Below are 12,058 nucleotides of genomic sequence, written 5' to 3'. Positions count from 1 at the left end.
CCTTCTTTTTCCTATCTTGTTTTTATATTACTTCGTTACTTTCACTTTAACACTGAGAAAAATTATTCATGGAAAGATCCATGCTCTCTCTCTCTCTCTCTCTCTCTCTCTCTCTCTCTCTCTCTCTCTCTCTCTCTCCGTCGTTTACCTGCATAAATCATAGCTTAGCCAAACAAAGAGCGTCATAGATTCACGGTCAATATGCCAGGGGCATTTTCCTACTTTAGCACTCGAGCCCGTTTGCTGAAAAACCCGCTGTGTCATTACATCGGTCGGTATAAGGGGGCAAATTATGTTTCTGGTGGTTAGTCGACTGAGGTGGATGGCAGCCAGGTGATGAAGGGCGTGTGGGTTGCATCCTCGTCCCGGAAATGAGACCTGATAAAATAAAGGTTTTAACAAGCAATGGAACCAGCACTGAGTAAGTGTTCCATGCGCAAATATGTCTCCCCTCTCTCTCTCTCTCTCTCTCTCTCTCTCTCTCTCTCTCTCTCTCTCTCTCTCTCTCTATACACACACACAAACACACACACCAGAGAAGTAAATCCAATGAAGTGAAGGACGCACTACAAATATACAACAATAATAAAATAAAATAAAAAAAAATTATGCAGCCAAAGCTTTGCAGAAAGATTGTCAAGCCCTACAAGAAGAGTTCCTGTACTGAAACCCAGTCGGTCGGTAAGAGGGGAGGGGGAAGGGTGAGTGGGAGAGGTTGGGGGGGGGATGTCAGATGTTGGAGTGAAGTTGGATTACTGTCTCTAACTGCTTTGTGTTGGTATTGATAAGGCCTGTTCAGTTTTATTTGTTAGTTTGCTGGAAATGTTTAATCAAGTTCACGACTTTTTCCTGAATAAAATTGGGTTCTCATCATCATCAATAATAATAATAATAATAATAATAATAAAAATAATAATAATAATAATAATAATAATAATAATTTTAATAATAATACATTTTAATAATAATAATAATAATAATAATAATAATAATAATAATAATAATAATAATAATAATAATAATAATAATAATAATATACTAGGCTTTACATTGTCATGACTGATGAAGAGTTAGAGGAATTTATTTCTGGTGATAGAAATTAATTTCTCGCTATAATGTGGTTCGGATTCCACAATAAGCTGTAGGTCCCGTTGCTAAGTAACCAATTGGTTCTTAGCCACGTAAAATAAGTCTAACCCTTCGGGCCAGCCCTATAGGAGAGCTGTTAATCAGCTCAGTGGTCTGGCAAAACTAAGGTATACTTACTTTACATTGTCATGAGCAGTGTTATATTAAAATTCGCACTGCTTTTGTAAGAAGAAGAAGAGTGATATTAGCTTGTTTCAGTTAGGAGAAGACAGAACAAACCCAGTTGCCTGCCCGTGAGAGAGAGAGAGAGAGAAAAATGAAACAGATTCAATAAATAAAACTTGGAGATGAATACGACTGAAGAGAAATAGTGTAGAACAGAACCAGTTGCCATTCTATGTTCCTTGGCTCCTTTTTAGTGTCTCGTTCCGAGGGAAAATGTCACAGGCAGAAGGAAACCTACTAAGTTCTTAAAAAGTAGGTAAAAGGCGCCTCGTTTGGAGAGAGATAGAGAGAGAGGGAGAGAAGAAAGGAATAGGACACACATAGTGAGAGAGAGAGAGAGTAGGGAGAGGAGACTGGAGGAAAAGATACAATGAGAAAGAAAGTGAAAGGAAAAGTTTATTAGGGAGAGAGAGAGAGAAGCCATAAATAAAATTAGAAGGAGGTAGAGAGGGAAGCCACAAATACAATGAGAGAGAAATGGAGATAATGAGAGAGAGAGAGAGAGAGAGAAAGAGGGACAAAGAGAGTGAGAGAAAAGAAAAGAACCAGATAATACAATGAAAGAGAGAGAGAGAGAGAAAAGAAAAAGAACCAAAATTACAATAAGAGACAGCGCTAGAGAAAGAGAGTGGAAAGAAAAGAATAAAAAATACAATGAGAGAAATAATACGAGACAGAGAAAGACACGGAGAAACAGAGAGAGAGAGAGAGAGAGAGAGAGAGCAAGTAGAGTCGGGCGAAAGAATTTGCAGGTAAACAGCCCAGGTGGAGCTTAAACGTCGAACAGCCAGGGCAGCCTTACAGTGTTTGCTAATATTCTCAAACGAAGGTTACAGAGTTCTCTGACCATGGCTGGGATTTGCCTTGTGTGTTTCTTTTGTTTTTTTTCGATTATTTTATTTTTATTTTTGTTTTTTCTTTAATTTATATGTTTAGGTTTCTCAATAAACTGAGTTAAAGTACCTTTGAATTGGTGTGTTATGAAGTAATGTAGATATGGACGCATTCTTGTATCAGATATGAATCTGGAGTTGAAGGAGAATTTAGCTTCATAAGAGTTTAATTTCAAGTTCAGTTTATGTTAGAAAACTTGATAATCTAACCTGGATTCTAACTTTCAAAGGACCTTTAACTGATTTCAAACCTCACCAAGAAATGATTTAAATGACCCTTATTTTTTACACTGACTCCTTGGTATATAAATATGTAGGGAACTCATCGCATATATGTCACAAACAGGTTGAAGACAAGTCAGCGACCGGACGTGAAGAACGAATCTCTTGGAAATGGCGGACAGTCGTATGAAGCACTGGTTACAACTACCAGTAAGTAATTGACTTGTATTCAACGTGTTTGAGATGTGTGTGAAATAAGTTATGTGTTTAAAATATATTCTATGACAGCGTGGACGCATCCGTAGAGTCTGTCAAAAATTATTATTATTATTATTATTATTATTATTATTATTATTATTATTATTATTCATAGTAGCATGAGTCTTCAAACTCAAAAAGAATTCCACAGTTGTGTAACTGTACAAATATATTTAAGAATAAAAGTCTACAGAAAGCTTTGGGAACCTGTACAGGTTCTCGAGAGCTCTCTGTAGAGCTTCAGTTGTACAAATACTATTATTATTATTATTATTATTATTATTATTATTATTATTATTATTATTATTATTATTATTGGTGAGAAAATAAAACTATATATCTCTGTATTTCTCCTACATGTCCCCAGTAACTTTTACAATATTTTACAAACTGCTTCCTCATCTTAAAATCGGATGAAAAATATTAAAAATATGAATCAGATTAAACCAAATATTAATCAACAGTGAAAGATAAAATAGAAACTAGATAACAAACAGAACCCCCACCCCCACCCCCAAAAAAAAATACACTCGGCAAAAAAAAAAAAAAAAAAAAAAAAACGAAACAGGCTGCGTAGTATTCAAATTCGGGACGCTGTTCACTTGTTGGCAACTACCTTGTTTTTTTTCAGTCTGTCCTTTTAACCCTTGACTCATCCATTTGTCGTTACGTCACTCTTATTGTTCCTTTTTTTAATCAGTTTTCTTTTAGTTGTGAACTCACGCTTAAAGGGGGCTTACAGATAATGTGCGTCGATATGGGATACAGTGGGCTTTTCTTTAACATACTTCAATTATTATTATTATTATTATTATTATTATTATTATTATTATTATTATTATTACGTATCTTTCACCTATTCCTTTCATGCTCATCACTGTATATAATGTAATAATCATTATCATCTTCGTAGCTTCATACCTTGAATTATTTAAGTTCTATAGAATACATTGGAAAACAAATTCAAATGGTTTTCCTTAGTTTTTCCTTATTAGTGGGAAATTTCGAATTTTTGGAACCGTTAGAACGAAGAACCGTCTAAATTTTTTCTTTCTGTAGAGTTTTATATCCTAAAACTGACTGACCTGCTTCACGTCTGATTGCAGTTGAATAGCTGCCAAGTAACTCTGATTGCATATTGTTCATAATTATGCATGGGTTATTTATAAAGTTCATTAATAGCAATAAAGTTTAGCAATAATATCCGTTGCTCCTCAGACTTAAAATCATTAAATAGCAGTTGGGTCTGACCCACCTTTTACTCTTCTGCAGAGTTTCACTTTCATTCAGTCTTTGCCACTGACGTTCCTCCCCCCCCATTAACCTGACCTAATATGCGATTGAGTGCGTATTGTTATTCCATGTAAATGAGATGTTAGACTTTTTTTTTTTTAGTAGGCGACTACCAATAGGGGAAACTTAAATATATTCATCTGTTCCAGTAATGATTACATTAAAATAATGGGTAAAATATAATAAAAAAGTTAAGATAGAGTGGGACTTAACTCCACGCGATGTGGTAGACACATCCCTTCGAAGAACAAAAGTTAGGAGTTACGGAATACAAAAACGGGGAAAAATGTTTAATTTTGAAGAAGTTAAGTCTCATTTAGAGTAGGAAAAGTGTTAGTTTCTTTTTGTTTACAAAAGGAGCTGGTTCTATCCTCAGTTCAGGGTAATTTTATGCAATTATCGGAATGAAATCCAAACTGATGTTACGAAGGTAGGAAAACTTTCACAACAATCTACGGAAACCGAAAGAGAAGGTTAATTGAGTCAAACGTGGGAGCCGGTACAAGGAAGCATCCCTGCGATTACTACTACTACTACTGTCCTGCTTACTTTCACTCGATTAATTCATCCCTCCGACCTCTACGCTGATCGCATCTGATAACCTACAAAGCAACGCCGCCAGGTTGATATGAGCCTACAAAGCAACGCTGCCAGATTGATGCAAGACAAACAGAAATAGACAATACCTCCCGAAGGACGAGGCAATTGGAAGAATAATGAGAGAAACTAAAGCGCACGAGAGACGCGCAATCAGCCGGACCCCACGTTGTGAAAATCGTCTTGTCCTGAATGCCGAGGGTGGTCATATCATTCATGGTCGCTCAACGGGAGCGAGGAGCACGCTGAATATGGCATGACGCTTTGTATGATGGCAAGAATGCTGATGATAATGATGATGAAGGCCAGGTGGAGGAGGAGGAGGAGGGGGAGGGAGAGGGGACACAGCCATGCCTTGGAAGGATCAGAATAACAACTAGCAGTCGTGAAGGCAGCCTTTTCAGGCCAGGATACTCATAAAACGTGCTTAGAATAAAGCATGAGGAATTGACTATGATATAAATGTAACCCATTATAGAATTTCGTGACCTATTCTGTTTGACTTTGCACATGATAATTATTATTCTTTTGCGGAGCCTGTCCTACTCCTAAGGGGGAAAGAGCAAAGGTTATCTTAATAGATCAGAGATAACAGAGGCACGAGCAGAGTTTCAGTAACAGTTCCAGAGAACCCAGTAAGACTTAAATTGACGTTAATTCTTTTACAAAGAGGAGATTAAACTGACACAGTAGCCCAGATCAAGTTCGGCCAATCCGAGCAAAGGAAGAGATGAGGAAAAGTTTAAGCCACTTAATTTGAGACAAATCGCAGCCATTTGAGATTTTAGAAGTTACGAAGGAGTAAACGGTAGGACAAGCAGGAAATTGATCGCTTGAGTAAAAAAATGCAAAACTTGAAAACAAAAGTTACTTTGAAAACTTGTATGTTTTGATATCATAGGTATTACGGTTATGACGGAAATATAATTATAATGACGTGAATGAGGTAGGATTTTGTATATAAATATTAAAACATATCGTAAAACGAAAAATACGAAGGTGACCAAATTTAAAAGCAATACGCAATAATTCATTACCATCAATGTGCATGATATGCAATAACCATTCAAGCACAGTAAATAAACGATCCTACCTGCAATGACTGGCGATATATAACATAACGACGACCCAACTAAACGAATCAAATAAAGAGCTAAATAAAAAAAAAATAAATCAAAGGTCATTTAGAAGGCAACCTCTGGCAACAACGAATGCACTCGAAATATTTTGGCAGGAATCTGAAAGAGAATTGGGTCCTTCAAGTCGAACGTATGGGAGGCGGTTGCCAGGTACTCATTTATAAAGACGACGACGCGACAGTTGTCAAACGAATGTGAAGGCGAAGAAAGAATGTGTGTTCAATGCGAGCCCGTGTTTGAAGGCTTAATAGATTACTGCTTGCGCATGCCCGCCGGCCAAATGTGATCGTTATATTTTTTGGCATCGGACGGAGTTTATGAGAAGGGCATTCTCGGTGATGAGCTGGTCGCGACCGCATCGTAGTCTGGTTAATCCCGGCTGTCACAAGAGAAGATAGGAAGGTGGGGTGGGCGAGGGGGGAAATGGAATTGTTGGCTATGATTAGTGGTCACCCGTTCAAGTATTGACCAGACTATTGAATTCTCTTAAAAGCTTCAGCGACTATTTCGTGTTCATTTATTTATTTGTTTGTGTGTTTGACCCATCAAAAGTCACGCCAGTAATTTAAGCAACTTATCAGGTACGATATGTTTGTCTGCGATTTTTGTTAAGTAATATGTGATTACTTACCATGAATAGGCCGCCCTGTGTATAGGCTGACACGGCCGTCTCCTATCGTTGCTGAAAAGAAAAAGAATAGTAGATAGTCAGAATACTTGGGAACTGTTTTTAAGTAAAGCTAACAGGGTATAGTTATATCATGCATTTTTTTGTATACAGTATATCTTCATACCATCATTACTTTCATAATATATTGTTAAGGCATTATTGATTACATAGCATGGTCTGGAAATATTTTGATAACGAAGGTTATGAGAACTTTTGTAAAATACATATCCTATTGTAAAATATAATTCAGGTAATTGTTAATTTTCATATATATATATATATATATGTGTGTGTATGTATATATATATATATATATTGTTAGAGGACGAACTAATCTTAAAGGCTGATCACATCGCATATGTGATAGAATTACGACACTCTTCAGTCAGCCCCACCTGCGTCTTAAAAAAGCTGATTAAAATAAACAACAACACGTTTTGTTTACAAATTCCACAATATTCCCTTTTTTGCAATAGATTACATAATTCCAAACAAAAAATCTAAGATAATTCAATTTCAACCTCCATAAATACTGCACTCTTTAAATACAAATTTACAGACGAAACTTTAAAAATACATATTTATGAAAAATCTGTTAGTGCTAGCTATTGGGCCTACTTAATTAAAACACACTTTTCTTGAGACCCTAAGACTGATTTTCCTGTTTCTCGGGCCATGGGAAGATCAGTCTTGAGAGAGAGAGAGAGAGAGAGAGAGAGAGAGAGAGAGAGAGAGAGAGAGAGAGAGAGAGAGAGAAAGTTATACATGACTGTTTACATCACGAAAGGTCATATCAACAAAGAACGTATCAGTATTATAACTGTTACTTTCTTCATCATTATCATCAGCATCATCGACGTAATAGTAATTAATAATATTCAACAGTATTATTATTATTATTATTATTATTATTATTATTATTATTATTATTATTATTATTATTATTATTATTATTATTATTATTACAGAACAAGCGCTCTCAAGTGATAGCAATCACGATTTTAAATATTTCCTTATTCTCATCTACCAGTTTTTGCTCCATTAATTTATCATTAAAAGAGAGAGAGAGAGAGAGAGAGAGAGAGAGAGAGAGAGAGAGAGAGAGAGAGAGAGAGAGAGAGAGAGGTTCTGCCATAATGAACATCTTGACATTACCCTAAAGTTCCTGTCTAAGAAGATTTTCAACAAAATAATTTTCATGTATTTTTAGGCATATCGAAATCATTGCCAGACTTGGGAAAGTCTACGGATAAATACATATATTTTGAGTCACTGGACTATGTTGAGGTTCTCTGATAGTAACGAAATACGCTTCCCATACGTTAATCGTTGTCACAGGATATTTTTAACCTAAGTTTTTTTATGTTTATAGAAATGGTTTTGATTTTTATCTTTCCATTTTGGAATAACAAGTGACGAAGAACCTCTCTAAAAAAAAAAACACACACACACAACTAAAACCATTTTTTCTCGATGGGATAATCAAAGCGTTGATTTATTTTTACTGTAGGTCAACAGATGATTCCTTATCTCTTCCTAGAAGAAGCTGAAACTTCTCTTCCTCACTTTCATGATGAAAAAACGCCTCCTTTCCTCATTTTTTGCGAGGTTTCATGAGAGGGAAAAATCTTTACCTCCTTTTCGTGGAAGGGAAAAGTTTTTTCTTTATTTTCACAAGTGGGAGAAGCCACCTTTTCCTCATTTTTGCAAAAGAAAAACACCCCTTTTTCCCATTTTACAAAGGGAAACCTCTTATCCTCATTTTAACAGTGAAGATGCTCATTTACCTTTTTTTTTTTTCAAAGGAAAGACAGATTAACCCCTTTACGCATTTTAAAAAGTGACAGTCATATTGTTTCCTCTTTTTAACGACGTAGAAACATGTTGTTTCCTTACTTTAACAAAGGAAAAACTGCCCATTTTCCTTATGAAGACGAAAGGGAAAAGTTATCATGATACTTAATGCCGTCACTTCCAGAATATTATATTGCAGCTAACCAAAACATGCGGTCAACTGCTGTGGAACTCACTCCTGACTTTTAGTTTCCCAAAGTCCAATAACTCTCATTCAGAATCAGGTCCCATTTTCTGTTAAAATAGAAAACGGGATTTTTCCTGTAGCTATGGTTCCGACAAAGGCTACAATAATAATAATAATAATAATAATAATAATAATAATAATAATAATAATAATAATAATAATCCCGTTCCATAAACAAATGCATTATAAAGACAAACATCCACACATTTGCAAGTTCACTTTTATTAGAGAAGCCAGTGCTCCCCTCTTGTTCCCTCTGGGGGTAGGGGGTTAGTGTCGTCAGTGCACCACACGCGGTGCACTGTAGTCATTACTTAAGGTTCTTTGCAGTCCCTACGGCCCCTAGCTGCAACCCCTTTCAGTCCTTTTACTATACCTCCGTTCATATTCTTTCTCTTCCACCTTGCTATCCACCCTCCTAACAATTGATTCATAGTGCAGCTGCGAGGTTTTTCCTCCGGTTACACCTTTCAAACCTTTTTATTCTCGATTTCCCTTTCAGCTCTGAGTGACCTCATATGTCCCAGCGTTTGGTCTATGACCTAAATTTAATATTCCAATTCCAGTTCCATCTCATCCGTCATGAAGTTATCAGTCGGTTTATCTCCATTCCGACCCCCGAACTTCAATTAAACTTCAAACAGCACCTCCCGACGGGTGCGTAGGTGTCCCCAAGGACAAAATATGGCCCGGGGCGACGTTAATTTGATGGTTTAATAGTTAACACAAATCTTACGATGGCGCCTCGAGAGCTAATGAGACCTTTGACAGGGAGAGAAACCCTGGTGATTTACTATCGATTTCAGGGCCGCGAGTCTTCGTTTTTTCTCAAATATCTTTCAAACTAATCATTTGATCGAAATGGTACTTTGACACGGTGTACAAGACACCTCCCGCTAATTTTTGGCAACATAGTGGCAAATGGTGTTAGTTAAGGCGTTTACTCTTGACTTTTAAAGGCAAAGTCGCATGAGTCAGTAGGACTAATCGACGCAATCGAACGTCCGCTGTCCCCCGTAGACAGGAAAGGGAGATGGGGAGGCCAGGAAAGTGAGTTGAGGGAGGGATGAGGAGGGGAAGGGAGAGGGGGTTACGGGATAGGGATAAAGGACGTTCGAATGCATAGTTTGGCGATGCTTGGCAACACCATGTAAGTCTGGAGTAAACGCCTTAACTAACACCATTTGACCAAACACTATATTACCAAAAATTAGCGGGAGGTGTCTTTTACACTGTGTCAAAGTACCATTTCGATCAAATGATTAGTTTGAAAGATATTTGAGAAAAACGATGACCCGCTGTCCCTGAAATTGATAGTAGGTAACTGGGTAATGGTAATCATTTGTCTTATAAATCTCGTTCATTTGAGTTGTTTTCTTGTTACGCGTGGAGATGGGGATTCATTTTCTCGTTGAAAAAATGCAATTGCATTTGAGGGAGTTTTTCAAGGTCAGTTCAATGCCATGAATTTGTTTATCTTTTATTAGTCATTACTTCCATGATTACTGCGTACTGAACACCCACACGTACATACATAATACATACATACATACTTACACACACATACACACACACATATATATATATATAAAATATATATATATATATATATATATATATATATATATTTATATATATATGTATGTTTGACTAATAAGAAATAAACAAATTCATGGCATTGCACTGACCTTGAAAAACTCCCTCAACCCCCAAATGCAATTGCATTTTTTCAACTGATCGTTAGAGATTGAAGAAGAAGAAGAAAACGAACGCACGCACTCACATAACAAGAAAATGAATCCCCACCTCCGCACGGAATGAGAAAACAACTCAAATGAACGAGATTTATAAGACAAATGATAACCATTAGTCAGTTACCTGTTATCCATTTGAGGGACGGCGAGTCATCGTTTTTCGCAAATATCTTCCAAACTAAGTATTTGATCGAAATGGTACTTGGACACTTTGTGCAAGACGCCTCCAGCTAACTTTTGGTAATATAGCGCATTGTCAAATGGTTTTAGTTAAGGCGTTTACTCTTGATTTATACGGTGTTGCCAAGCGTCGCTAAACTATGCACTCGAACGTCCTTTATCCCATCCCGTCCCTCCCACTTCTTTATATATATATATATATATATATATATATATATATATATATATATATATATATATATATATATATATATATATATATATATATATATATATACAATTCTGAAGTATAATCCTCTTGCAAGGGCAGCGGTTGCTCAGATTAAGAAATAGAGTTGTGGGTTTATTTGGTAAATTATATCTCGAAATATTTCATAAGTTGGTATGTTCAAGTTCAAGCGAAGATGCAACGCATTACTACCCGAAAATAGTTCTTGTATTTTAGTAATTTACTACATATTAATTGTTCATTTGTTTATTAATTTGTTAATTTATTTTTTCTTTTCTAATAACTGATCTCTCCTTTCTGTATTGCATATTACCCTCTGTTACTTCTTTCAAATGAACACTAACGTATTCTTTGGAATCTTGAATTTCAAGTCAATGGCCCCTGTGGTGGGCTTGTTCCATATGAATAAGGTTCATTTTCTGAATAATAATAATAATAATAATAATAATAATAATAATAATAATAATAATAATAATAATAATAATGACTGCCTCCTATACCAGGCGTAAGCGCCCGTGCTGGCATAAGGCCAGCTAAATCTACAACACAACAACTTTTTATTATTATTTTTGTTGTTTCTTCCATATTCACCTTATTTCAGCTGAAACAAATTTCCGACGAGAAAATATAACGGATTAAAAAACATTGCGAGAATTCTGTATACAGATTTTAAAATAATTTCTTTAGTTCTCTCCTTCAATAAAGTAAACTGTTGAGACCAAACAAGTACTTCGTACGTAAGATATTCATCGAACGATTTTCCCACAATTATCCAAAAGTCACTTTTCCTGCTGTCGGGGAAAAAAAAAATTATGACCGCATCTCAGTCGGTTAGCTAAAGGTCGTCAACTCTCGCACGCCGCGTAGCCGTGAATAAACAAAACAGTTTCTTCTTCTTCTTGTTCTTCATTTTACACTGGTTTTTTGTCTGTTTGGTCCTCTTCTCGTCTTGGTTGCGTCCTTATGAGTTGATCTAAAACACACACACACACACACACACACACACACACACAATAATTGCGTGAGTTCCTTAGTGAAGTTAGGTTGGAAAGATTTCAGCCGTTCGGTTTGTTTTGTAAGCGTAATCCTCCGTTTCTTCTTATTCTTCTTCTTCTTCTTCTTCTTCTTCTTAGTCTGTTTGATCCTTTGCTCGTCGTGGTTGCGTCCTTACTGTAGCTGCTGTAACACACACACACACACACACACACACACACACACACACACAATAATTGCGTAGATTCATTTGCGAAGTCAGGTTGAAAACATTGCGGCCTCTCGATTCTCCGAACGACGTGAGCGTAAGATGGAATTATTACTTAGTACTATTTTCTATAAGCGTATATAGGAAAACGTGTTATTAATTTCTATAAGCTTATATAAGAAAACGTATTATAGATAGAAGCATGAACCGGATAGTGCCGAATTGACTTTATAAAAATAAAGAAATAAATAAAACTGGTGAGCAGAA

The 12,058-nt window shown here is 36.1% G+C and overlaps 1 protein-coding gene across 1 annotated transcript in view; it reads right to left on the bottom strand.

The window, feature by feature from the left end:
• LOC136854526 (uncharacterized) overlaps positions 1-12,058 on the bottom strand; it is a 104,172-nt gene that overhangs the window by 82,339 nt on the left and 9,775 nt on the right. Inside the window, exon 3 of the mRNA XM_067130864.1 lies at positions 6,348-6,398. The gene's annotated coding sequence lies outside the window, so the exon portion shown is untranslated. The remainder of the gene's footprint in view (positions 1-6,347; positions 6,399-12,058) is intronic.

The sequence above is a fragment of the Macrobrachium rosenbergii genome, chromosome 29 (genome assembly GCF_040412425.1).
Source record: "Macrobrachium rosenbergii isolate ZJJX-2024 chromosome 29, ASM4041242v1, whole genome shotgun sequence".
NCBI lineage: Eukaryota > Metazoa > Arthropoda > Malacostraca > Decapoda > Palaemonidae > Macrobrachium > Macrobrachium rosenbergii.
The sequence above is the reverse complement of the archived record's forward strand: the minus strand, read 5'-3'. Positions and strand labels throughout refer to the sequence as shown.